The sequence below is a fragment of the Engystomops pustulosus genome, chromosome 6, assembly GCF_040894005.1.
Source record: "Engystomops pustulosus chromosome 6, aEngPut4.maternal, whole genome shotgun sequence".
Taxonomy (NCBI): domain Eukaryota; kingdom Metazoa; phylum Chordata; class Amphibia; order Anura; family Leptodactylidae; genus Engystomops; species Engystomops pustulosus.
In genome coordinates, this window is record NC_092416.1 from 184,878,819 (window position 1) to 184,904,084 (window position 25,266).

The following is a 25,266-nucleotide window of genomic DNA, read 5'->3' on the forward strand; positions in this document are numbered from 1 at the left end:
GCACTCTGCCGCGATTCACTAACATCATGCGAGGAGAGCGCATGCGCGCGGGCTTGATGGCGGACGCAGATTTCTGAGCTCCGCAACCTCTGAAAGCCCGCGGCGTACACGAGCCAGCAGAAGCGCCGAACGGAGACCGGAGGCGCCCACATAGGGGTAGGAGTGGAGCGGGCCTAACATTATGCCCGGGGGAGGCAGAAGAAAAGAGCAGGGAGCCGGGACGGTGCCGCCGACTCCAGCGCGGGAAGAAGCCCAGCGCCCCCGCCAGAGCGGGAAGACGGGGCTGCAGCCATCACAGTGCGACACACTCCACGCGGCCGCGCCACATCAGGAGGAAGAGATCCTGTCAGGGACCGGAGAAACCCCGGACCCTCAAGGTATTTTGGGCACCCCAGAATTATATATAGCCTCCCCTGCCTCAGAAACATCCTCCCTGGATCATGCGATGGCAACAGCCATTTTTAGCCAACAATCCTCTGAAGCTATGGGGGAAAGCCAGCAAGCTCCTGCAGGCATGCAAGCTAGACTGTACTCTGCAGATAACGTGCTACTCGCTCGTTTCTCACATATGCTACAAAGTGAACTTGCAAAAGCTTGCCTGCAAATTACTTCTGATCTTAAAGGGGATTTCCAATCCATTGGTTCCAGAATAGAGGCAATTGAAAGCAAGGTTGACGAAACTGGGACAAAGGTGAACCAGAATAGTGATCGCATCACTGATATTTATGCCCAACTGGAAGAAGCGCAACTTAAAATAGAGGACCTAGAAAATAGATCTAGAAGGGGCAATTTTCGCATTAGAGGAATCCCAGAAACTTACACCGATGCATCCAAGGTGGTCCAAGATCTATTTAAATTGCTTATTCCTGACTTGACTGACACTTACTACGAAGTGGATAGAGCACATCGCGCTCTGACGGCGCTGAGGGCAGATGGCCTCCCAAGAGACATTGTAGTAAAACCCCATTATTTTTCAATAAAAGAAAAAGTGATGTTGGCAGCTCGAGATGCAGAATCTCTACAGTTATACGAATCAGATATTCAAATTTTTGCGGATCTTGCCCCGCATACCATTCAAAGGCGCAGATCACTTAAACCGTTATTGAGGGTACTACAAGAAAAAGATGTGAAATACCGCTGGGCTTTCCCTTTTCGATTGATATTTCATCACCAGAATAAACCATATGGATTCGCCACCTTTCCAGAAGGAGAATCTCTTCTAAAGAAATTGGGCCTACTCATGAAAGATCAGCAGAAGCCATCCTCCTCTTCGTCAATTGATGCAGACTCAGATCCACCTCTCCAACCGCTATGGCGGACGAGGGCAAAGAAGAAAAAATGACAGTATCTTGTGATAATTGAGATAAAATACCCAGTACTTAAGGTGTTTTCTCCTGATAGGTGATGCTATATTGTAGAAGGTTGAAACGGTAATGTTTCAGTTAAAACCATATTGAAATAGTAACGTTCAGTGTAGTTTAGAAAAATGAATACCCTACCCTTAGGGAAATAAGGGCGTTAAACAAAAAGTTAAATTGATATGTTAGTTTGTGAAATTTTGAATTTTCTGTTCGGCCTAGGCGTGGAAAATCTGCCGCTGGGCCTCAGAGGGCCGCATGCTCTCTCTTAAGATGTCAGAAGGGTCTCTTGGCTTTAAGCTGGTTCTGAGCCTGGACTCCCCTGACCTCAAAAAATTCCGGATGATTATTCGGAATGGTTGCCTTAACGGGTGTTTATTATTAGCAATTGTAAGCAATGTTTGTTTCTTTCCTACCCCGTGTTCCTCCCTTTCTTACTCCTCCCCATCACCCACAAATGGAGGGACCCTGAGAGATGTTATTCAGCTTTATCCACCTTGAGAGGTAATGGCTAAAGAGTTATTTACTATTCTTACTCATAATGTACAGGGGCTAAATGCACCAACCAAGAGAAAAATGGCTTTCAGGTCCTATAAGACCCTGAAAGCAGATGTTTTATTTTTACAGGAACTACATTTCTCAAGGTCATCATGTCCAAAATATATTGCAGCTAATTATCCTATTTCGTATCTAGCACTGGCCAAAGAAAAGAAGAGAGGAGTGGGAATTTTCATGTCAAAAGCGGTGCCATTTATCCATCGTATCACAATAGCGGACTCTGAAGGTCGATACATCTTGGTCGCAGGTACCATCCATGAGCAAAAGGTATCGTTCCTTAACTACTATGCCCCTAATGTGGAACAGGTGCGGTTTTTCCAGGGAATGTTTTCAAAACTGTCGGCTCACCTACAGGGAGCTGTATTTGTGGGGGGAGATTCTAATTTAGCCCTAGATGAAGTCCTAGATAGATCCACTCCTAGGTCTACATTTCGTGCTCCTTCTCAGCATAGCACTGATTTTGCCACCTTACTACATTCATACAATCTAATAGATTCATGGAGATCTAGTCACCCAAATGAACGTGACTACACGTACTTCTCGGTATCACATGGTACCTATTCTAGAATAGACCATTTATTTTTTGGCCCTCATCTGATTCCTAAGATTAGAAAAGCCAATATAGCCCCTACCTCATGGTCTGACCATGATCCAGTAGTAATATCAATGGACCCTATTTGGTTTAGATCTCCTCACTTTATATGGAGATTAAATGAATATATGTTGACTGATCCTTCGAAGGGAGAAGAATTGATGGAAGCAGTTAAAACATACTTTAAGGAAAAAGTATCAGATGAGTCATCCAGGGTGTCCTATTGGGAATCCCATAAATTAATTATTAGAGGGAAACTAATGGAGATGGGTGCGAGATTTAAAAAACAAAAAGATGCCGTACTGAAAGATAAAGAAAAAGCCTATATTGACTTAATTCAAAAAAGTAAAGCTGATCCTAAGGGGGATTATAATAAGGAAATAGAAGCGGCAAGAACGGAGTTGAACCTCTGTCTCACTGCTTCAGCAGAAAGGAGCCTGAGATGGTCCCAATTCCGTTTCTTTTCTCAAAGTAATAAACCAGGGACGCTTTTAGCCAGAAACCTCAACCCATTGCCTCGAACATACACAGTACCGAGGTTGCGCCTTCCTTCGGGAGAAATGTCCCAACACCCGAATATAGTGACAGCAGAATTCGCAAAGTTTTATTCTAAACTTTATGATAAAAATAAGAAATTTGATGTCCTGAAAGCTGAGGAAATGTTTAGAAATATCTCGATCCCCTCGTTGTCGGAAGTCCATAGAGAGAAAATAGATAGCCCAATCACAGTACAGGAAGTAGAAGAGGCAATTAAAGCGCTCAAACCTTCTAAGGCACCGGGCCCAGACGGATTTTCGGGGTTATATTTTAAAAAATATGGGGCAATTTTGAGTCCTCATCTGGCAAGGTACTATAACCAACTATTTGAAGGCCGGCTACCATTACCGGAGTCGCTACAAGCGACAATTTCCGTAATACCGAAGCCAGATAGAGACCACTCCTCTTGCCAAAATTTTAGGCCTATATCATTAATTAATGTTGACATCAAAATATTGACAAAGATTATAGCTACAAGGATTAACACATTCATAGCACACTATATACACCCAGACCAGGTGGGCTTTATTCCTGGTAGGCAAGCGGGAGACCAAACACGTAGATTAATCGATCTAATATCCCTAGCAAAATATGGATGGGGAAAGAAGCCTTTAAATAATATTATGTGTCTGTCGCTCGATATACATAAGGCCTTTGATTCTATTGACTGGGAATACTTACAATTCACGTTAAGTAAATGGGGGTTTGGCAATAAGGTCCTAGGTCTGCTTGATGTCCTATACTCCTCCCCATCTGCAAGGGTCAATGTGGCGGGATATCTTTCATCTCCTTTCCAGATCCAGAGAGGTACACGGCAAGGATGCCCTTTATCCCCCATACTTTTTATTTTTGCAATAGAACCCTTAGCCCATATGATTAGATCAAATGAGAACGTGAAGGGAGTTGAGGTCGATGGTGTGTCACACAAATGTGCTTTATTCGCAGATGATATTTTATTGACGCTATCTTCCCCCCTTACCTCGCTCCCCAACTTATTTCAGATACTAAGTAAGTTTTCGGCAATATCGGGCTTGAAAGTTAATCATAGTAAATCCGTGGCCTTAAACATCTCCGTACCTCCCCCAATGGCTAAATTGTTGCAGACAAATTTTAAGTTTCAATGGAAAGAAGATAAACTTCCATATTTGGGTATGTTTTTGACCACTTCCATAGATAATCTATTTTTGGCTAACTTTAAACCATTATTTCACATGCTGAGAAGAGACATGAATAGGTGGGCGAATTTGAACCTTTCGTGGCTGGGCCGTATAGCGGCTATAAAGATGACTTTACTACCGAAATTGCTTTATTGCTTTCAGACGGTTCCGATCGATATACCTACTGCTAGTCTAAAAGCGTTACAGAGAGATATAAATAAATTTATATGGGGACCAAGAAGGAGTAGAATCTCGTCAAACACACTATACACGTCCAAAACACAAGGAGGTCTAGGAGCGGTTAACTTAATTAGATATTATTATGCATCTAGATTGTCTCACCTGGTAACTCTGCATAAGAAAGGAAATTTACCCCATTGGATACAAATCGAACAGTCAGCTTGTCCACAGCTGCCGATCGATGCTTTGCCTTGGATGAGACCCAGGGAGAGACCCTTGATCATGAGCCCACTCCTCTCTTCTATGCTTTCACTCTGGGATAGAGTCAAACGTAGCTTTAGGCTACAGTCACCTCACAGTCCAGTTGCTAGAATACTGAATAATCCTAGATTTATCCCTGGTCAACAACCCCGGCAATTCAAATGGTGGACAGATAAAGGTTTATACCGTATAGGGGACTTTTATGATAGACTAGGCCTTAGGTCGCTGGAATTTTATAAATCCAAATATGATATACCTGAAAAAGAAGTGTTCAGATTCCAGCAGATCCACCATTTCCTACAGAAGTTGAAAGACTCATGCCCTGACATCACCATACATACGGTTTTTGAAGGTATATGTCTGACGCAAGCTGGACTTCCCCATACTCTTTCTACCATTTATAAAATTCTTAATGACCAGTCAGAGAAATTGGGTTATATGTTAGCATGGGAAAAAGATTTACATATGTCTTTTTCTTTAAGAGAATGGCAAGACATGGCAGAAAACACAGCAAAAATTTCTATTAATATGGCGCTAGTGGAAGCTAATTATAAAGTACTACTCCGATGGTATATGGTCCCAGCTCGCATAGCGCAAGCAGTTCCTACCTATTCTCCGTTGTGTTTCAGAGGCTGTGGTAGTAGGGGTACCCATTTTCATATATGGTGGGAATGTCCTAAAATTCGAAGATACTGGAGGAGACTTTATAATATGTTATATTCCATAACAATGATAAACCTGACTCTGTCACCCAGCCAGGCACTGTTGAATGAAAAAATCCCGGGAATTTCAGCTTCTATAAGGAGGTTTATATCATTTTTTTTTCTAGCAGCTAAAATTGCGATTGCATTCTCCTGGAAGAAAGCCACAGTCCCTATAGATCTGATCAAACATAAACTAATGTGGATAATGGTAAACGATAACCTTTATTGCTCAGTACAGGATAAAATGACATTATTCAATGAAACATGGCAGATGTGGATAACATACCAATCAAGAGTTTAACCTCAATGATGATAAAATGCACTCGATAGGATCCCCCCATCCCCCCCTGGTCTTCCTATTTCCTCTGTTCCTTGATGTCCTTCCCTTTCCCTTCTGTCTTAAAAAATGATAACTGTTATTATAGAAATACAAAGCATTTGGCAGGTCTTTTTTATCTTTTGTTTTCATATGGAAACGTTGCCTAACCTGCCGTGGTTCAACTATTGAAATGTGCGATGCTTGTATATGATACCCCCCAATCCCCCCTTTCTTTTTCGTTTCTGTACCCTTCACCCCCCAAAAAAAAATTTATGGAAAAAATTAATAAAAACATTGTGAACCACTAACATCATGCGCCCGATATCCTGCATCTGTCGCTTCCCCGCTCAGGTCTGCCGGAGCTCACCATCTTCTTCTATGTAAGTGCATTGGTTGCAACACAATTTTAATCTTAAATCCCGCGCTCATTCCGAATCAGTTGGATCGCATGAAAGCCGATCTGCTCCAAAATCCGATCGCGTGCGACACAATCCCCTTCTAAATACTTGTCCCAGCGGCGCAAACCACGGACCCTTAGTAAATAAGTCCCAGTGTGTACCGACACCAACAGTCTTGGTGGATGAAAGAAAAGTTGTTTATTCGGAGCACTCAAAAAGTGCTTTTATTGATATCTTCAAAAGAAATTCCACATCTTTGATTTGAGGTAGCAGCTTGGCGCTCTGTTTGTTTTGTATTTGCTCTTTTTTGGATTCGACTTGCTGAAAGCCGTAGTTCCCTCAGGGTACATCTGTGAGTATTTTTAACAAAAATTTTCTTTTTCACTACAACCACAAGGCCTAGTGTTGTCCTGCATCAGAAGAAACCCAGGACCCAATTGCATCTGCATATGGTCTCACAATGGTCTAAGAAACTCCCCTCAGGACCTAAAGGCAGTCAGACTACCTCTGCCTCGCACATGAAGCGGTGTGCAGCCCCCAAAAGGAATGCTGACCTATATATCTCCTCCACAGCGTCTCCAAACTCTGTCAGATGCTCTGTATGTCGAATTTACCAATCTTGTGGTTTTCTGGCAAATGCCAATCCCATTGCATGGTGTTAGGCTGTATGCCCAACTCCGACTTGTGGGCATTTGGCCCACATACATCACTTAGGGAGAGAGTCGGTTGGATATAAGTGACCTTCATTGCACCCTCATTCTGTTGCTTCTAGTACACAGGAGGAGGTAGTGGTCTTGCTGCTGGGTTTTTGCCCTCGGAAGGCCCCCTCCACATCTCCTGGGGTACTGGCCTGTCTCCGGGTATCAGCTGCATACCGGGGACACTAACCTCCTTGCTGCAGCTCGTACTGATGTGTCATCCTGGCTAAGCTACACGATCATGTGCAGTCTGTGGATAGGGGCCTGTATGTTGTCGACTGCATACTTTGCAGAGGACAGAATTCCATGCAATTTATCTAAATAGATATAGAGAAAACACTCCACTTTAATATTTTAGATTTTTAATATCATATAAAAGTTCAATTTTATTACCACTTTAAGCATTAGGTACATTACCTGTTAATCAGGCTTAGCATTAGATAGATACATCAAAATACGATGCAAGATCATCTCGTCTGCTGGCTGGTCTACAGGATTGACACTCCAACGGTTGATACAGTGGTAGCAGAGGTCCTTGCATGATATTTTGATATTAAGCAAGGACTTCTGTCCAGTGCATGGTGTGCAGTCCGTGGGGCCGGGCAGGGGCAGGGCTAAGGGTGAGAACAATGACAAAATGCAAAAGTGTCCAAAACAACAGCCAAAATGGATGAGAATAGCGAAAGGCTTTGTGGTTACCACCTAGAGGACCCTTGTTGTCTGTTCCATTTGCATAACAACAGAAAAAATTGGAGGAATTTATAACTGGACAGGTTGATTTCACAGAAGTTAGACTTGGAGTTACATTGTGTTGTTTGAGTGTTCCATTTATTTTTATGAGACGTTCACGTTAGAATCAAACATCTAACATCTGATTGGTACCATGTCTCAAATCTCACTCGTTAGTAAAGATGTAGGACCTAGTACAATATATACAGGTCCTCTTTCCTTGTATGACATCATACTTGATTCATGTAACATGGTAAAACAATGTGATATGTGGCTTCAACATTTACCATCTCCCCTTTACCAATGTGTAAGGTTTTCTGATGATTAACAAGCCTTGATTTCCGAGCAAAACTTTTCCCACATTCTGAACAAGAAAACGGCTTCTCCCCCGTGTGACTTCTCCGATGTCGATCAAGATGCGATTTCCGAGAAAAACATTTCCCACAATCTGAACATAAAAATGGCTTCTCCCCTGTGTGACTTCTCAGATGTGCATCTAGATGTGATTTCTGGGAAAAACCTTTCCCACATTCCGAACATATATATGGATCTCCCCCTGTGTGACTTCTCTGATGTCTTACAAGATCTGATTTTTGGTTAAAACGGTCTTTACATTGTGAACATGAAAATGACTTCTCCATTGCATGAGTTCTTTGATGTCTAACAAGATTGTCATTGGCCAAAAAACATTTCCCACAATCCGAACAAGAAAATGGCTTCTCCCCTGTGTGAGTTCTCTGATGTCTAACAAGTTTGTCATGGGTGGCAAAACATTTCTCACATTCTGTGCATGAAAATGGCTTCTCCCCTGTGTGTGTTTTTTGATGTATAACAAGACTTGATTTGGCTGTGAAACATTTCCCACAATCTGAACACGAAAATGGCTTCTCCCCCGTGTGACTTCTCTGATGTCTTACAAGATCTGATTTTTTTGTAAAACATTTACCACATTTTGTACATGAAAAAAGCTCCCCTGTGTGAATTCTCTGGTGTATTACAAGAGCTGATTTTCTGTTAAAACATTTCCCACATTCGGAACATGAAAATGGCTTCTCTCCTGTGTGACTTCTCTGATGTATTTCAAAAGCTGTTTTCCCTTTAAAACATTTCCCACATTCTAAACATGAAAATTGCTTCTTTTGCTGATTATCTGCTTTAACGCTTAGATATTTCCCACTTTCTAAACTTGACTTAATGTTCTTAACTGTTTCCGATGATTCGGTAGAAAGGACCCATTTAACAGGATCAGATGATGGATCTTGTGTGTGAAGGTCTGAGGAAGCATCGGGGATATTGTCATGATCTTGAGATGTATCTGGTGTGATACAACCATCACCTGCTGTAACATGTGATGATATCAGATGTTCCTCTGAGCTCCTGGTGTTGTCATCTGTGAAGGATAAAACAGATTATAAAATATAACCTTATCATTGGTTGTGGTAAGAAAACTCTGAAGATGTATCACAGGACATTTGTGTGATATCAGCAATCCGGGTACATGCAGCATTTCTTGTCTGCCCATGGTGGCTATGACTTTCCTGCTTACCATAAGGTTCTGTATAATTACTGATGTAACATCTCAGCCTCTTCCTCCGAGGTCCTGGTGAGCAGTATTCCTGACCCTCATAGCTCCCACCTTCCAGCTTTTCTTAGTCTATGTCTCCATGTTCTGTATTGTGTTATCACTCGTCTCTGCTTTATCTAGCGGTTACTACTCACCTGGGCAGTTACCTGTAGGAATCTCCTCCTTACATCGCTCATCGCCCCTCACATATGTCTCTGGGGCAGGAATATTCTTCACATCTTCACCCTGATACACAAACTGAGGAACAAATATTGTAAGAAGTCACCAGACGATGGAGAAGTCACAGAGGAGGATTTAGATGATAACAAATTATCTGTAATTATCAGGACAACCAGATAACAACTGAAAGGAGGAGATATCTGAGACACATAACTGTATGTGTTCATCATGCTGTTTCCCTGGAGTCATGGGACATGGGATTATACAATGAGATAATTTTAAGAAGCTTTTATGACTATAATAAACCTCCTCAGATCAGAGAAGATGTCATGAAGTCTTCTCTCCATCTACCTGATGATCCTGTGGGACATATTTCTCCTCTGAACAATCCTGTGGTAGAAGAAGAGGACTGGGACATCTCTCCGATGATGTTCTCTTACTGGATCTACCTGTAGGAAACATCCAGAGACTGAATTCCTTCTTTCCATACAGATAATGAAAGGACGTGTGGATTTAGTCCTGTCTATTACCTGCTGATGTGAGGGGCTGGTGGTCCTCCATCATGACGTCCTTGTACACATCTTTGTGTCCTTCTAAATACTCCCACTCCTCCATGGAGAAATAGACAGCCACATCCTGACACCTTATAGGAACCTGACACACACAATGATCCCGTCATCACCCACATCCCTTCATAGCGTTACTGTATAATGTCCCAGCATTCCCAGCAGTGTCACCTCTCCAGTCAGCAGCTCCATCATCTTGTGGGTGACTTCTAGGATCTTCTGCTCATTGATGTCATCATGTATCCGGGGGTGAGGTGGAGGAGCCGGGATTGGGCTCAGGGTTCTCCCCCGTCCTTCATACACAGGGGCCTGACAGCGCCCACTAGAGGTCTTCTTCACTACTGTGTAATCCTGGTTATGGAGAGACACATTGATAAATCTCCCTCCATACATTTCCAGAATCTCTCACCTCTCCAGTCCTATCATCTGTTATTCCCATAGATAATGATGTCATGTGACCTCATCACAATCTCTCACCTCTCCAGTAATATAGAAGAGAATCTCTAGGGTGAGCTGGAAGATTCTCTCCACCCTCGTGTCTCTCTCCATCGTCTGATCCTGAATAGAAAGAAGATAAGATAAAGTAACATCATGTAGAGAAATGCAGTTCCTGTAATGAGTAGAAGTACAATGAGGAGATGCCGGTGACTCGGTGGTGGATGTCGTGTGGTTGGGATAATAATGGATTGTATAGGAGTTTCTCTATGATGATATCAGTCTATTATTAGGCTGTAACATTGCACTGGATACATAATAACATTGTTTCTAACTTGTGGTGGCAGTTACCGGGCAGATCCTGGGTGTCCCCTCCTCCACACTGGTCATACAGAGCTCAGATCTCCCTTCCAACATCCCTCATCTGCAAGTAGATTCACAGTGATAGAAGTGAGGGGTCACTGATAAATGTCCCCCGGTAACCCTGACAGACACCAGTGACTACACACCTACCTCCGTCTGCAGAGCTCCAGATATATGTGACAGGACCTGTGATGATGTCATAGTCATGTGATCAGACCAGTGTGTGGGAGGAGTCAGGCTCGGGGCTCGAAGCGGAGCCATCCCTGCTCCTATTGTGAGGATAAATTCAGTCCAAGATTTTTGCAATATTATTGTTCAAAATCTATTATTATTCTATTGTTATTTTGCTTGGTGTTGTATTGTGATGATTCCTATATATTTGCCTGATTGAATACACAACAGAGATGTAACACCCCTTCAGGCCAGACTCCGCAGGAGCCACTACACGAGAGAGTGCATTTATACACCTGTTAGGTATTTTTATCTGGGGCTTAACCGCCCTTACTTCAGTTGTACAGGTGACTTTCAAATTAACTCTTTTATGGCCAAAAATGGCTCCCTGGTACCAGGATGTGAACAAAACTAGACACATCAGTCTCTAGTGTGTGTAGAAATCTCCCCTGTTTATTCACACACAAGCGCATATATAAAAAACTAAAAATTCAGCATTGGTGGGCATGACAAGGATATAGAATACTGAGATGCTATTGGCTATAATGCATTTTACCAGGAAATTCTCTAAGACAAACGGTTAATGAATTGTGCACTGTCTTCCCAGACATGTTTATATTATCCTCGTTACAGAATGGTTCCAAATGCTCCTCACTAACCAAAACAGATAAAAAGAAAGCACATAACAATTGTCTCCAGTAAAATGCCGAGGAGAATCTAAAAGGCAAACAGAAAACTCACAAAAATATCTGAATCATGACATTAGCTGGACAGAGGTCAGCTAAAATGTTTGCTTGATCTAAAATGGCTGACAGTACGCAAGATGGCGTCCGAAACCAGTGCGACCTCCTTAACAACACCCGAGGGGGGAGGGGAGATCTCGCTGTGGTGTAGAATGAACAAAGCCGGATCAAGCTGGTCAGAGAGTTCATCTCATATTTAGGGTACAGGCAGAGACATCAGGAAGCAGCTTAACCTGGAAGTTCCCAGAAATAGAATTGGATCTTGTAGCAAAAATGTCTATAGGGCATCCCGGGGAGCCTCCGGATCAGGCAGGCCATCCACGTTGGACCTTACGCACTAGTTATAATGTCTCACGGAGGCTGTCGGTCACGATATTCAAGATCCCCTTACAGACCTTAAGCAAAAAGTCATCAAAGGATCTGGGTCCCCTTTATTCACTCGTTTTTGTGGTGGCCCTATTCTCCTGATCGTGGAGCTTCTCAAGTGATTTTAAGGGAAAACAGAAAACCCACAAAAATTACCACATTTAACAAACTATGCTACTTAAATTATTTAAAATAGCTTTTATTAGCCCTGTAGGTTGTTGTCAACGTTAAATAAAAATGGAAAGGAGAGCGCGGAGGGAAGAGGTATGGAGCTGGGCACTGTAGGTGTGCAAGTGATTTATGGTGTGGAGGGTCACTGTAGGCATCTTATCTCCTCTCTCTGGGAAGGAGAATGAAGAGATTGGACACATATTAGAAGTTCAAACAGGGAAAGCCTACTTTCTGCCGTGATTGGTCAGTCTGTACTAACTGACCACTCACAGCGATCGCTTGAAGGGGGACTTCCATTCCTAAATTGACGTATTGCTGAGAGCCTTGTCTCTCAGAAACAACTGGACTTTTGATCCGGTCACCCTGTGTTTTATCAGAGTGAGAGTCAGAAGTCATGACATTCCAAAGTGTCTTGGTGCCTTTATGCACTGCAGACCATGTGCATTAAGGAGTTAAATCTTCAGCTTCTGGTGCTGGAATTCGTGGTGCGATGCTTCACAGGGAAGGGCGAGTGGAGGCTTGGGGAGAAGGCGCCATGTGTGTCTTCACACTGCTGTTTTGTGAGATTCATCCACTGAACAACTTTACAGAACATTACACATGCTCTGAGTGACTGCTTTCCAACCAGAAGCTTTACTAAGAGCAGAGAGGAGGGGCTGAGGAGCAATGTAATGCAGGGATCTTACAGTATAGCAGATTGCTGTATGTGTACACGGATCACCAGGGCCCATACTTTACACTGCAGTTTATAATGGTCAATACTCCCTTTAACCCATGTGTATTACCAATCGTGAGTTTCACATTTCCCCTAACGTTTCATCCTATCTGCTATCATTCCCTTCCTGCCTCAGCATCATATGACCCGTGTGATATAGAGAAAGAGAAACAGTCATGTGTCCTGTGCCCCTCTCAGTGATGGTGCCCGTCCCGGCCCTAACTTACCTCTCCGCGTTCCCTGCTTACAGGCTGGATGGTTGGCATGCGCATCCCCACCCACTAGGGCGTGTGCTGGCTCTCGAAGATTTAAAGGGACAGCGCACCGCTGATTGGCGCTGGCCACTTCCGAGTTTGTTATGTAAACCAGCAGCTTCCACCAATCTCCACCGGATCTTTGTGCTACATGCCATCGAGAAAGCTTCCTCCTGCGTTCCTCGTGCCTACTCTGATCTCCTGTTTTGACCCCAGACCTGATCCTGACTTTGCTCCATTGCCGCCAGCCCTGACTATCTGCCTGTCCCCGACCTCGAGCCTGCATTCCAATTCTCTACCTCGACCTTGGCTGCCACCGCGGAGAAGTCGCAGCTGTGAAACGACCTGGTGGCACCACGCCGCAGCAAGACCATCCTGCCTTGGGGCGGGCTCTGGTGAAGACCGGGTGCCACTTAGACTTTGGTCCCAGGTGTCGGCTTGTGTCATCGTCCGCGGTGATCCAGGGGGTTCACTGACCCCGAGCCCTGACAACATGTAAACAGCAGGTAGGAGACAAAGTACATTACAGACAACCGAATAATATAACATGAGGCTGGACTATTCCTTTAAATATGGGCTCAAACACAAACTAAACGTCTGCTGTTGATTGGTAAAAAAAGTTCTCAGATTTCACAATTATTATAAACTAGCTATAAAAGAATGGGTTAACAAAACATATTTTCTATCTATTACTCTCTATCTATCTATATGTCTCTCCTTGTTTCTCTCTCTTTCTCTCTATGTTCTGCCTCTCTTTTTCTCTCTCCGTATCCATCTTACCTCACACAGAAGCGTCTTATACTCATTGACTATAGTAACCAATCAAAGCTCAGAGCTCATATGAATGGCCTGTGGCAAAACAGCAACCAATCACAGCTTACCTTGTAACTGCCACAACAGCAGCAGACCATGGCTCCTGTATATGGTGCACATGGGTGCAAATTTTTACTCAAAACCTTCTCGATGATGTTCCCTGAGTGCTGCTGTGCAAAATCTTGTATGGTAAGTGTGTAAAAATACATACACACCCACACACATACACTACATACTGTACACTCAGCTTTATATGTTAGATATATATAACTACAGCTGGTGACAGGTTCCTATGGAGCCCTATTAACTAACTGACTCTTCTTTAAGTTAAAAATTGTTTCCCTCACATCAATCAACTTTATCTTATATTACCTGGCATTAAGAGGCTGTTTGCTGCTTGGTCAGCCCCTCCCATCTACTCCTCCCCATGTCCCATGCCTCTTTTCAGCCCTTGATGTCATGTGACCAGGGTGATGTACTCTTAGGGCCTTTATCCCAGTTACATTTGCAGTGTTTATACCATGTGTGTATCCGATCACATGAAATCACAGCATGGCTCCATGGGTTAGACCAGTGATGGCGAACCTTTTACAGAGTGCCCAAACTAATACCAAAACCCACTTATATTTCACAAAGTGCCAACATGGTATTTTAAGCAGTAACTTATTGCTACCTGTCCTTCCACATCTTTCAATTGTATCAGCCCCTGAGGCCACCAATATAGTTGAAAGAAAGTGACAAATTCAGAATCTCATTGTAGCTTCTTTCCAGGGTCTCTGTGTACAGGAAGAATAATGGGTCCAGCAGGAGGATCTCCAAAAATAATGCAGCCCTGTCCTAACCTTTTCACTTTTACCGCAGTTCCAAACAGCTAATGAAGTGACACTTTAAAATAGCGCTGAGAGCAGCATCTCTTAAGTTGCCTGGGACTCCCGGAAGATTAAGTGGATTTGGTCCTGTTTGGTGACTCTGTCATGGGGTGATGGCCTGAGTGTCCACAGAAAGGGCTATGAGTGCCATCTCTGGCACCCGTGCCATAGGTTCGCCACCACTGGGTTAGACTTTGCAAATGTAACAGGACTTTAGATGACATCACTTTGGTCACATAACATGAAGTGCCCAATGATGTAACTGAGCTCACTCTCTGTGTTCTACACAGCAGCATGTCCTAGCAGTAAAACCTGTCAGTCAGGGATATGGAGGCGGGGCTATACAAGTAAAATTTAATACGCAGCACTCACTTAGTGTGATTGGACTCACCTCAGGTAAGTTGCATATAAGTTTATAAACATACTTTTTAACATTGTAGCCCTGGAAAGGAACCAGTATTTATTTTTGGTGGCTTAATTTAAATGGTAGGTTCTCTTTAATGTCCATTTATGTTGTATTACATCATACTTGTCTTAAGTGAGTTTATTACATTTGTAAAATTACGTCACCTGTGGCTTCAACATGTCAACGGATTCATAACATGGATTCGGCTTTACCGAGAAATTATGATGGATAACGAGAAAAGAAAATGGTTTCTCTCCTGACTTCTCTTGTGTTTTCTCCCCGGTGTGACTTTGCAGATGTACGACAAGTGCCCTCTTGCCGTAAAAAAAAATTTAGCAAATTTTCAAAATGGCTTCTCGTGTTCTAAATGTTCCAAACATCAAAATTTGTTCTACTCTTTGTGACTCCTTTGATGTAGTTCTGATTTAGGACTATTACATTTTCCCGTGTGACTTTGCTGATGTACAACAAGATATTTCCCACATTCAATACATGGATATTGCTTCTACCCTGTGTGAATAATGTGATGTCTATCAAGATTTGATTTCCGAGCAAAACATTTCCCGCATTCTGAACATGAAAATGGCTTCTCCCCCGTGTGAATTACCAAATGTTGATCAAGATGCGTTTTCTGGGTAAAACCTTTCCCACATTCTGTACATGAAAACGGCTTCTCCCCTGTGTGTATTATCAGATGTCGATCAAGATCCACTTTCCGAAGAAAAAGTTTCCCACATTCTGAACACGAAAATAGCTTCTCTCCTGTGTTGTGACTTTGGTGTATCAGAGGAGCTGGTTTCCCGCTACAAGGCTTCCCGCATTCTGAGCATGAGAATGGCTTCTCCCCTTCGTGACTTCTTTGGTCTGTAACAAGCTCTGATTTATCACTATAACAATTTCCACAAAAAAATGGCGTCTCCCCTGTATGAATTCGCTGATGTACTACAAGGTCTATTTTGTGGTTGAAACATTTCCCACATTCCGAACATGGAAATAGTTTCTCCCCTGTGTGACTTCTCTGGTGTCTAACAAGATCTGATCTATCGCTATAACATTTCCCACATTCTGGACACATAAATGGCTTCTCCCCCGTGTGTCTTCGCAGATGTATAACAAGATCTGATTTCTGGTTGAAAAATTTCCCACATTCTGAACATAGAAATGGCTTCTTTCCAGTGTGAATTCTCTGATGTCTTTTAAGCACCGATTTAATACTATAACATTTCCCACAATCTGAGCATGTAAATGGCTTCTCCCCTGTGTGACTTCTCAGATGTATCACAAGATCTGACTTTTGATAAAAGCATTTCTCACATTCTGAACATGAAAATTTCTTCTCTCCCGTGTGACTGCGCTGATGCATTAGAAGAGCATGTTTCTTGTAAAAATGTTTACCACATTGGGAACATGGAAAAGGCTTCTCCCCCGTGTGACTTCTTTGATGTATACTAAGCTCTGATTTAATGCTGTAACATTTCCCACATTCTGAACACATGAATGGCTTCTCCCCCGTGTGACTTCTCAGATGTACAGCAAGATCTGATTTTTGGTAGAAAGATTTCTCACACTCCGAGCACGGAAATTTCTTGTCCTCTGTGTGAATTTTGAGATGTCTAACAAGATAAGAACTTTGACTAAAACATTTGCCACATTCTACACAAGAAAATGGCTTCTCCGCTGTGCGACTTCTCTGAAGATCCCTTCTAATAGCATCAGATGACGGATCTTGTGTGTGAAGGTCTGAGGATACATCTGGGATATTGTCATGGTCTTCAGATGTATCTGGTGTGATACAACCATCACCTGCTGTAACATGTGATGATATCAGATGTTCCTCTGAGCTCCTGGTGTTGTCATCTGCAGGGAATAAAACAGATTATAAACTATAACCTTATCATTGGTTGTGGTAAGAAAACTCTGAAGATGTATCGCAGGACATTTGTGTGATATCAGCAATCCGGGTACATGCAGCATTTCTTGTCTGCCCATGGTGGCTATGACTTTCCTGCTTACCATAAGGTTCTGTATTATTACTGATGTAGCATCTCAGTCTCCTCCTCCGAGGTCCTGGTGAGCAGTATTCCTGACCCTCATAGCTCCCACCTTCCAGCTTTTCTTAGTCTATGTCTCCATCTTCTGTATTGTGTTATCACTCGTCTCTGCTTTATCTAGTGGTTACTACTCACCTGGGCAGTTACCTGTAGGAATCTCCTCCTTACATCGCTCATCGCCCCTCACATATGTCTCTGGGGCAGGAATATTCTTCACATCTTCATCCTGATACACAAACTGAGAGACAAATATTGTAAGAAGTCACCAGACAATGGAGAAGTCACAGAGGAGGTTTCTGCTGATAACGAATAATAAGTAATTATCATAACAACCAAATATGTCCTGACAGGAGGAGACATCTGAGACACAGACGGAACAATGTTCAGTTTTCCCTTTAACAAAGAATTAAACGTTCCAGATATAGCAAACAGTGAAACTGCAGTCAATCACATAGGGGGAGATTTATCAAGCTGTCTAAGAGTTAGAATGTTTAGTTGCTCATGGCAACCAATTACAGCTCAGCTTTTATTGCTTTTGGTGCTCATGAATATTTTAAAGGAGAGCTGTAATTGGTTCCCATGGGCAACTAAAAACATTCAAACTCTTAGCTTGATAAATCTGCCCCATATAGACTATAAGAAGATAGGATTATACTAAAAGACAATTTTAGGACTATAATAATCTTCCACAGATCAGAGAAGATGCCATTACTTCTTATCTCCATCTACCTGATGATCCTGTGGGACATATTTCTCCTCTGAACAATCCTGTGGTAGAAGAAGAGGACTGGGACATCTCTCCGGTGATGTTCTCTTACTGGATCTACCTGTAGGAAACATCCAGAGACTGAATTCCTTCTTTCCATACAGATAATGAAAGGACGTGTGGATTTAGTCCTGTCTATTACCTGCTGATGTGAGGGGCTGGTGGTCCTCCATCATGACATCCTTGTACACATCTTTGTGTCCTTCTAAATACTCCCACTCCTCCATGGAGAAATAGACAGCCACATCCTGACACCTTATAGGAACCTGACACACACAATGATCCCGTCATCACCCAGATCCCTTCATAGCGTTACTGTATAATGTCCCAGCATTCCCAGCAGTGTCACCTCTCCAGTCAGCAGCTCCATCATCTTGTGGGTGACTTCTAGGATCTTCTGCTCATTGATGTCATCATGTATCAGGGGGTGAGGTGGAGGAGCCGGGATTGGGCTCAGGGTTCTCCCCCGTCCTTCATACACAGGGGCCTGACAGCGCCCACTAGAGGTCTTCTTCACTACTGTGTAATCCTGGTTATGGAGAGACACATTGATAAATCTCCCTCCATACATTTCCAGAATCTCTCACCTCTCCAGTCCTATCATCTGTTATTCCCATAGATAATGATGTCATGTGACCTCATCACAATCTCTCACCTCTCCAGTAATATAGAAGAGAATCTCTAGGGTGAGCTGGAAGATTCTCTCCACCCTCGTGTCTCTGTCCATTGTCTGATCCTGAAGAGGAAGAAGATAAAGTAAAATATATTAAAAAAGGACAAAGTTTAAAAAATACAATTACTAAAATCAATGAAGTTATACTGAAGACTCAGTGGTAAATGTTGGGTTTGAGTTTTAGATCAGAAGCCAAGTCACAGGCCTCGGAGATGTTCTGTTGATCCCCACTATTCGGGAGCACAGGGTCTCCTGCTGCACAGTAACGCGAGTATGGAGATTGTGCCCCTCCACAGCCAGGATGGAGTATCTCTGCCTTGATATCTTTTGTTTGTCCCAGGACCCTGCGTTTGTCTTAACTCTTCAATATAGAGGTGGTCAGGTGGAAACCCGGGACTTTCCTAAGCTGGGATATTTGGGTAATTGCACCACCCTTGGCCATGCCTTCTAGCCAAAGCTCCTTCCCAGTCCATCATTTACGTGACATCATGCCTGTTGAGAGGTGTTTTGATACAGCACAAGTTAAAATTAAAAAAGGAGACGTTGGCCCAGGTCCCTTCTCTCATCGACCAAATTAATGCCTTAAAGGGAACCTGTCACCAGGAGACCCATTTTTAGCACTCCCCCAGTCCCCACAGAGCATAGTACATACACTGCCAAAGTGTTTTTGTATTAAAAATTGGTTTTACAGAAAAAAAGATATGTTATATTGTACCTTTCATTAGCATCTGCTGTGTGACTAGGCAGTTGCCAATTGGGAGGGGCTGGAAAGGAGCAGTTCCCCCCCACCCTTGGGAAACAGCTACTCCATGTGACCTTTTCAAGTATATGAAAACACCCATCACATGGCTTAGCGACGCCCCCGCTCTTCTACAGCCAATCCCGAGTGTTGGAAGTTATTCATATATTTGAAAAGGTCACATGTTTCCCAAGGGTGGGGGGGGACTCCTCCTTTCCAGCCCCTCCCAATTGGCAACTGCCTAGTCACACAGCAGATGCTAATGAAAGGTACAATATAACATATCTTTTTTTCTGTAAAAGCTATTTTTTATACAAAAACACTTTAGCAGTGTATGTACTATGCTCTGTGGGGACTGGGGGAGGGCTAAAAATGGGTCTCCTGGTGACAGGTTCCCTTTAACCACCCAACATAAAAGGAACCCAACCTCAGACATATTGGCAGATCTCTCTAGCTCTATAGCAGATAACACCTGCGGTCGCATATACCGGTAGTCACATTAATTCCTTATCTCTTGCGGTCAAGCATGACCAGGGTGTGCAGGGTCTACCTGCTTCCTAGGTGGATCAACCGCCCCCACCCGATCCTTCCGAGGGTAGCCCTGTGGTCTGATGCACAATGCTCAGCAAAGTCCGATCCTGTCGTTACAGAACAAATTGCAAAACATTAGTATTACAGTCTATGAGCTTGATCAAATTATCTCTTTTTCATGCCTACCTGTCAAATAAAAGTTAAAAATTAAAAAAAATAAATAAAGTGAAAGTCCCCAAAAAACCACTAGTACATGTATAAATGGTATCACCACATCTGTTATAATATGTCTATTAAATCTAAAGCATTATCGGAACCGCATGGTTAACAGTGTCACAAAAAATTCCCACAATTTATGAATTTATCAATTCCCTTCACAAGAATTGTTGGAATTGAAGTTATCAAAAAAGATCCATGCCCCAAAATGATACCACTGTATCCAAGTCTTCTCACAAAAAATAAGTCCTTAATTGACATAGCCAACCAAAAAAATACAAAAATTATTTCTCTGAAAAGATCCTTAAATGAAAATTTTTTTTTATCCAGTATAAAAACGGGTAAATAAAAACAAAACTATATAAATGAGGCATCGCTGTATCGTGAGCCATATCACAGAGATAACATGTTATGTTTGTGGAATTGTGAACAGCCAAAAAAATTGCTGAAAATGATGAATCTGAAAAATGCCTCATAAGCCCAAACATTAATAGAAGAATACAAACGTTATAACCTGTACAGAGTGACAATGAAAAACCTGAAAACCACCATATCCGATAGAGGGGAGGAATGTAGACGGAATATATCTGCCGGGGAAGACGACATAAGGGTAAACCCCGTGTATAACATCAATGGAAAAGCCTCTAACCCCCTGAGCACCTACTGCCCCCGGGGTGTAGGATCTGCATTTTCCTGGATCTTCAAAGGCTCCTCAAAGGCGTTACGTCATCTAAAAACATAAGTGTCTAAATCTGCCTTCTAAAATCCCAATGGCGTTCCTACCCTCCTGTGCCCCAATCCAATTTACCACCACATATCAGGTACTGCCATACTCAGATATTATCGAACAACCTATGGGGTGAATTTCCTTTTTTTTGTGGCCTCTGCCAGAAATTAGCATATTAGTTAAATTGTAGGTTAGTGTAGAGAGTATTCTGGGATTAACTTAAGATAGATTAGGGTTTGAAATGTAAGTGGGAAACTACCATCAGATCTCTCTTAATGGTAGGTTTCCTTTAAAGGACATCTACCATCATTTTACCCGATGGAAGATGTCTATCACTCACCTCCCCGTCCCGGCACCGTTTCCTGGCAGCTCCTTTTGTTATAACTTAGAACGGAAGATTGTGGCCAAAAAAAACCCCTACTTTCTAAAGTATGCTAATGAGCTTGTGGTGCTCCGCAAAGCTAGGAGGAAACTAGAAACCACCAACCTCCTTATGTGACCCCAAGCCAGAGAGATGGGAGTGACTACACACCTACCTCCACCTGCAGAGCTCCAGATATATGTGACAAGACCTGTGATGATGTCATAGTCATGTGATCAGCCCCATGTGTGAGAGGAGTCAGGTCCTGGGCTGCTGGAGTAACTAAAGGACTTGTGATGATGTCATAGTCATGTGACCAGTCCCATGTGTGGGAAGAGTCAAGCTCTGGGCTGCTGGAGAAGCTATAGGACCTGTAATGATGTAATGACCATGTGATTAGTCACATGTGTGGGAGGAGTCAGGCTCCAGGATGTGTTGCTAGGGGCGTGGCCATCCCTGTTCCTCATGTGAGAAGAAGTTCTGACCAGCGCTGAGACTGTTGTCACCAGGATGGACCTTCCCGTGATCGTGTGAGAAGAGGCGATGAGTGGAAGACGTCTTTCGCCACCAGAGATTGCTCCCTCATACTCCTCACACTCCTGTTGAAATTTTCCCACTGTCTTCCGAGAATTTGGCAACAAATTGCATCTTGATGAGATCCTGATATAGTTACCTGATGTGATTACACAGAAGACACGCGCATGTATTGTCCGTGCTGGTGTCACATTGTCTCAGATCAACCCTGAACACCCTAACAAGTAAGATGAGTTCCGTGCTCTGTAATGTTTCAGACTGGATGTGAAAAATGTGAAGGTGGTGCCTTATCATCATCATTCATGACTACTTTTGGATTGGACACTAAAACCTGTGCACCATTCTGAATGTACCGATCTCCGCTCCAAATCAGATCTACTAACAATCTGTCCCAATGTGTGGGCTTCCTCTTCACCAGGTTGGAAACAACCTTTTCCTTATGGATCACCTCCTACTTACTTGACTTACTCAAAGGGAAGTCAGATTCAGGGGTACACATACGTTGGTTGGGAGGTTTAGTACCTGTCTTTGGTCTTTTAACCCCAAATCTTCTTCTTCACCACCTACAGGTATGACTTCTGTATACATCGAAGGGACTGCCCCAACAATGGTCTTAGACATGAACCTCTTAGCACAAGTATCACTTAACATGCTTCGAAAGACAGAATAATAGAAAGACTAATAAGGACACACAAAATAAACAATGCAAATCATTTAACCCCTTAACGCTCAGCGTCCGATATATCGGACGCTGAGCCGATGCCAGTTCAGCTCAAGATCTGAGCCGAACCGGCATCGGGAAACACGGGGTGCCGGCTATCAGTCTCAGCCGGCACCCCGTGTTTCCCGATCGCGGGTGCCTAACCCGTTAAATGCCGTGGTCAGCACCACCGCGGCATCTAACATGCATCTTGGGGGGTCGTTCCTCCACGAGCGCGCCCCTGAACCGTTTTCGGGGGGTGCCGATCGTTGCTATAGCAACTCTGGGGTCTGATCTGGACCCCAGAGTTACCTGCATGAACTGCCAGTAAGATGGCGTAAAACGTAAGAAAATATATTCAAGTCTGGTCCCCGTAATCGTATCGACCCATAGAATAAAGATAACACCAAAAAAAAGTAAAAAATGCAGTACAGAATTGATGCTTTTCTCCTCCTGCCCTCAAAGAAAAAGTTCCTAATTTTTCAAGAATAGGAGATACCTACCCCAAAATGGTAACACTTGAAAAAGCATCTTGTCCCGCAAAAAAAATGCCGTCACATGACCCCAATAACGAAAAAGCAAAAATTTTACAGCCTACAAAAGGGGCAAATGAGGAAACTAAAATCCTGGCAGCTGCAGGGCGCTCCTTCCCTTCTGAGCCTCGCTGTGTCCCGATAAAACAAGTCACGGCCACATGTGGGGGGTCTTTGTACTCGGGAGAAACTGCAGAACAAATTGTATGGTGGGTTTTCTCTTTTTATCTTTTGGAAATGTGTAAATTTTAGTGCTAAATGAACAATTTGACCAGTCTAAATTTCACCTCCATTTTGATTCAATTACTATGAAGATCTCAAGGGGTTAACAATCTTCGTAAAAGCTGTTTCTTATAGCTTGAGGGGTGCAGATTTGAAAATGGGTTGGGTATATAGGGGTTTTTGATGCTAAATATGTAAAATTTCATTCAAAACAGTATTTATCCCCAAAATAGTCAATTCTGAAAATACAGAAAATCGCTATTCTATTTGTAGCCGCGCGACATCAAAATAAATTATCCAAACATTTCAAAAATTATGAAAATGTAAAGCAGACAAATGGGGAAATGTTATTCAGCAACTTATTTAGGTCGTTTAAATAAGTAACAGAGTTCAAAAGTTATAACCATATAAAGCGACGCAGGTCAGAATCCAAAAAATGGGACTGAGCCTTAAGCTACAAAATGGCTGCGTCCTTAAGGGGTTAAGGGCTATCTTCCAATCATTAAAAAAACTAAAACTAAATAATTCCATAGGTGGTCAATACTAGAGTTTATTGGCTTCCCAATAAGGTGTATTAGCCCTCATCATATCTTTAATCTGGCATAAAAGCAACAAAAGTTGGCTTAAATTAATACATTTAGGTCTTCCATCTAACGTTAATGAAGTTTTTGTGGTCAGTAGAACCTGGACGGAACCATCAAAGCCTGGGTCACATTTCTTCTTCACTTGTCTCTTTATCACCAACCAATGTGCAGGTTGAAGATACTAAGATGATCTGAAATGATACATGAGTATTGTAGTATAACAGATGAGCTCTTATGAAAGTCCCACAATGTGACAAAATGAAACTGCAAAAAAAATTGTGAAATGTACACATAAAAAAAACATGGGAAAAAAAATGAAATCCCCCAATGACCCCATCAAATATAAAAATCACAAATAAAATAAAAAGTGAACACTACAAAAAACGCTACATATTTGGAATTGTTGCGTCCATAATGCTTTAGTAAGAGAAAAAAAAAATTCTCACTTCTACAAATTCTATTTATGGGGGTGCTAAGAATGGAGTGTGTCTTCACGCTTGTTCTGTGAGATTGATCCTCTGAACACATTCACAGAACCTCCCCCCCAACCCCCCCCCATGACCACTACTGGATCAAACTATACCTATACTCAGAGCAGAGGGAACCCACCATCACAATGTGATATATAGGATTCAGAAGTATGAACTTTCCTTACGGAATCTTCGCCAATTAAGGCCGCCTTGCAGGTGTGTGGAGACTTATAGCCATTGATGCTCCACAAGAGGATTCTAAGAAATATGCAAATGAGTTTTCCAGGATGGAATTCATATTCACATATTTCCCAATGTGAGCTATAGAAAGAGAAACAGCAAGGTAAAAAGCAGGTAGGAAAAATAGTATATTATAGACAAACCGAATAATATAACACGAGGCTGAAGTTTTTTTTTTCACTTCTAAAGGTTTTTATTAGCAAAAAATAAAAAAATGCAGACATCGGTGTACAGCGGGCGGATCCATAATAACTAAACATAAGGCCTAGTCAGGACTCAAAGTAGTTAACCAGTTTAAATATCTAGGAATAATAGTTTCTAAAATTCACCAACACACCCTACGGCATATTACTGACCCCTTACTGGCATTCATTAGAATGAAGTACAATGCGTGGAAGTCCTTACCCCTCTCAGTAGCTGGCCGCATAAACTTAGTGAAAATGATCATATTACCAAAATGTTTGTATATCCTACAGCACGCTGCAGTCCCAGTTCCAAAGAGGTTTTTCTCTGAACGACACTCCAACACCGCCAAATTCATATGGGGGAACTCCAGATCAAAACTCAGTTTACAAACACTGCAAAGGCCTAAAGAGATGGCCGGTATGGCGCTCCCTGACTTTTATCTTTATTATTTAGCAGGTCAACTGCAATATCTATATCATTGGGTAATCCCAGGCTCGTTGCCTAATTCAGAACACCACTTAAGTCATTATTTAGGGCTCACTTCCTTCTGGTCTATATTGGAGGGTACTGCCAGATTACAAACTTCCCTACTACCCATCCACAGGCTAGCCATACAAGTCTGGAAA

At 42.6% G+C, this 25,266-nt stretch overlaps 1 protein-coding gene across 3 annotated transcripts in view; it reads right to left on the reverse strand.

Annotated features, from left to right (window-relative positions):
* The window catches only part of LOC140065436 (uncharacterized), a 138,878-nt gene that overhangs the window by 50,355 nt on the left and 63,257 nt on the right, over positions 1-25,266 (reverse strand). The window contains exons 1-3 of one of the 3 annotated variants that reach the window (XR_011847899.1): positions 21,151-21,351; positions 18,580-18,660; positions 18,240-18,453 (exon numbers count right to left, since the gene is read on the reverse strand). The gene's annotated coding sequence lies outside the window, so the exon portion shown is untranslated. Of the gene's footprint in view, positions 1-18,236; positions 18,454-18,579; positions 18,661-21,150; positions 21,352-25,266 lie in introns of those variants that run through there. The other 2 variants (XM_072113057.1, XR_011847900.1) reach the window with 2 other exon arrangements.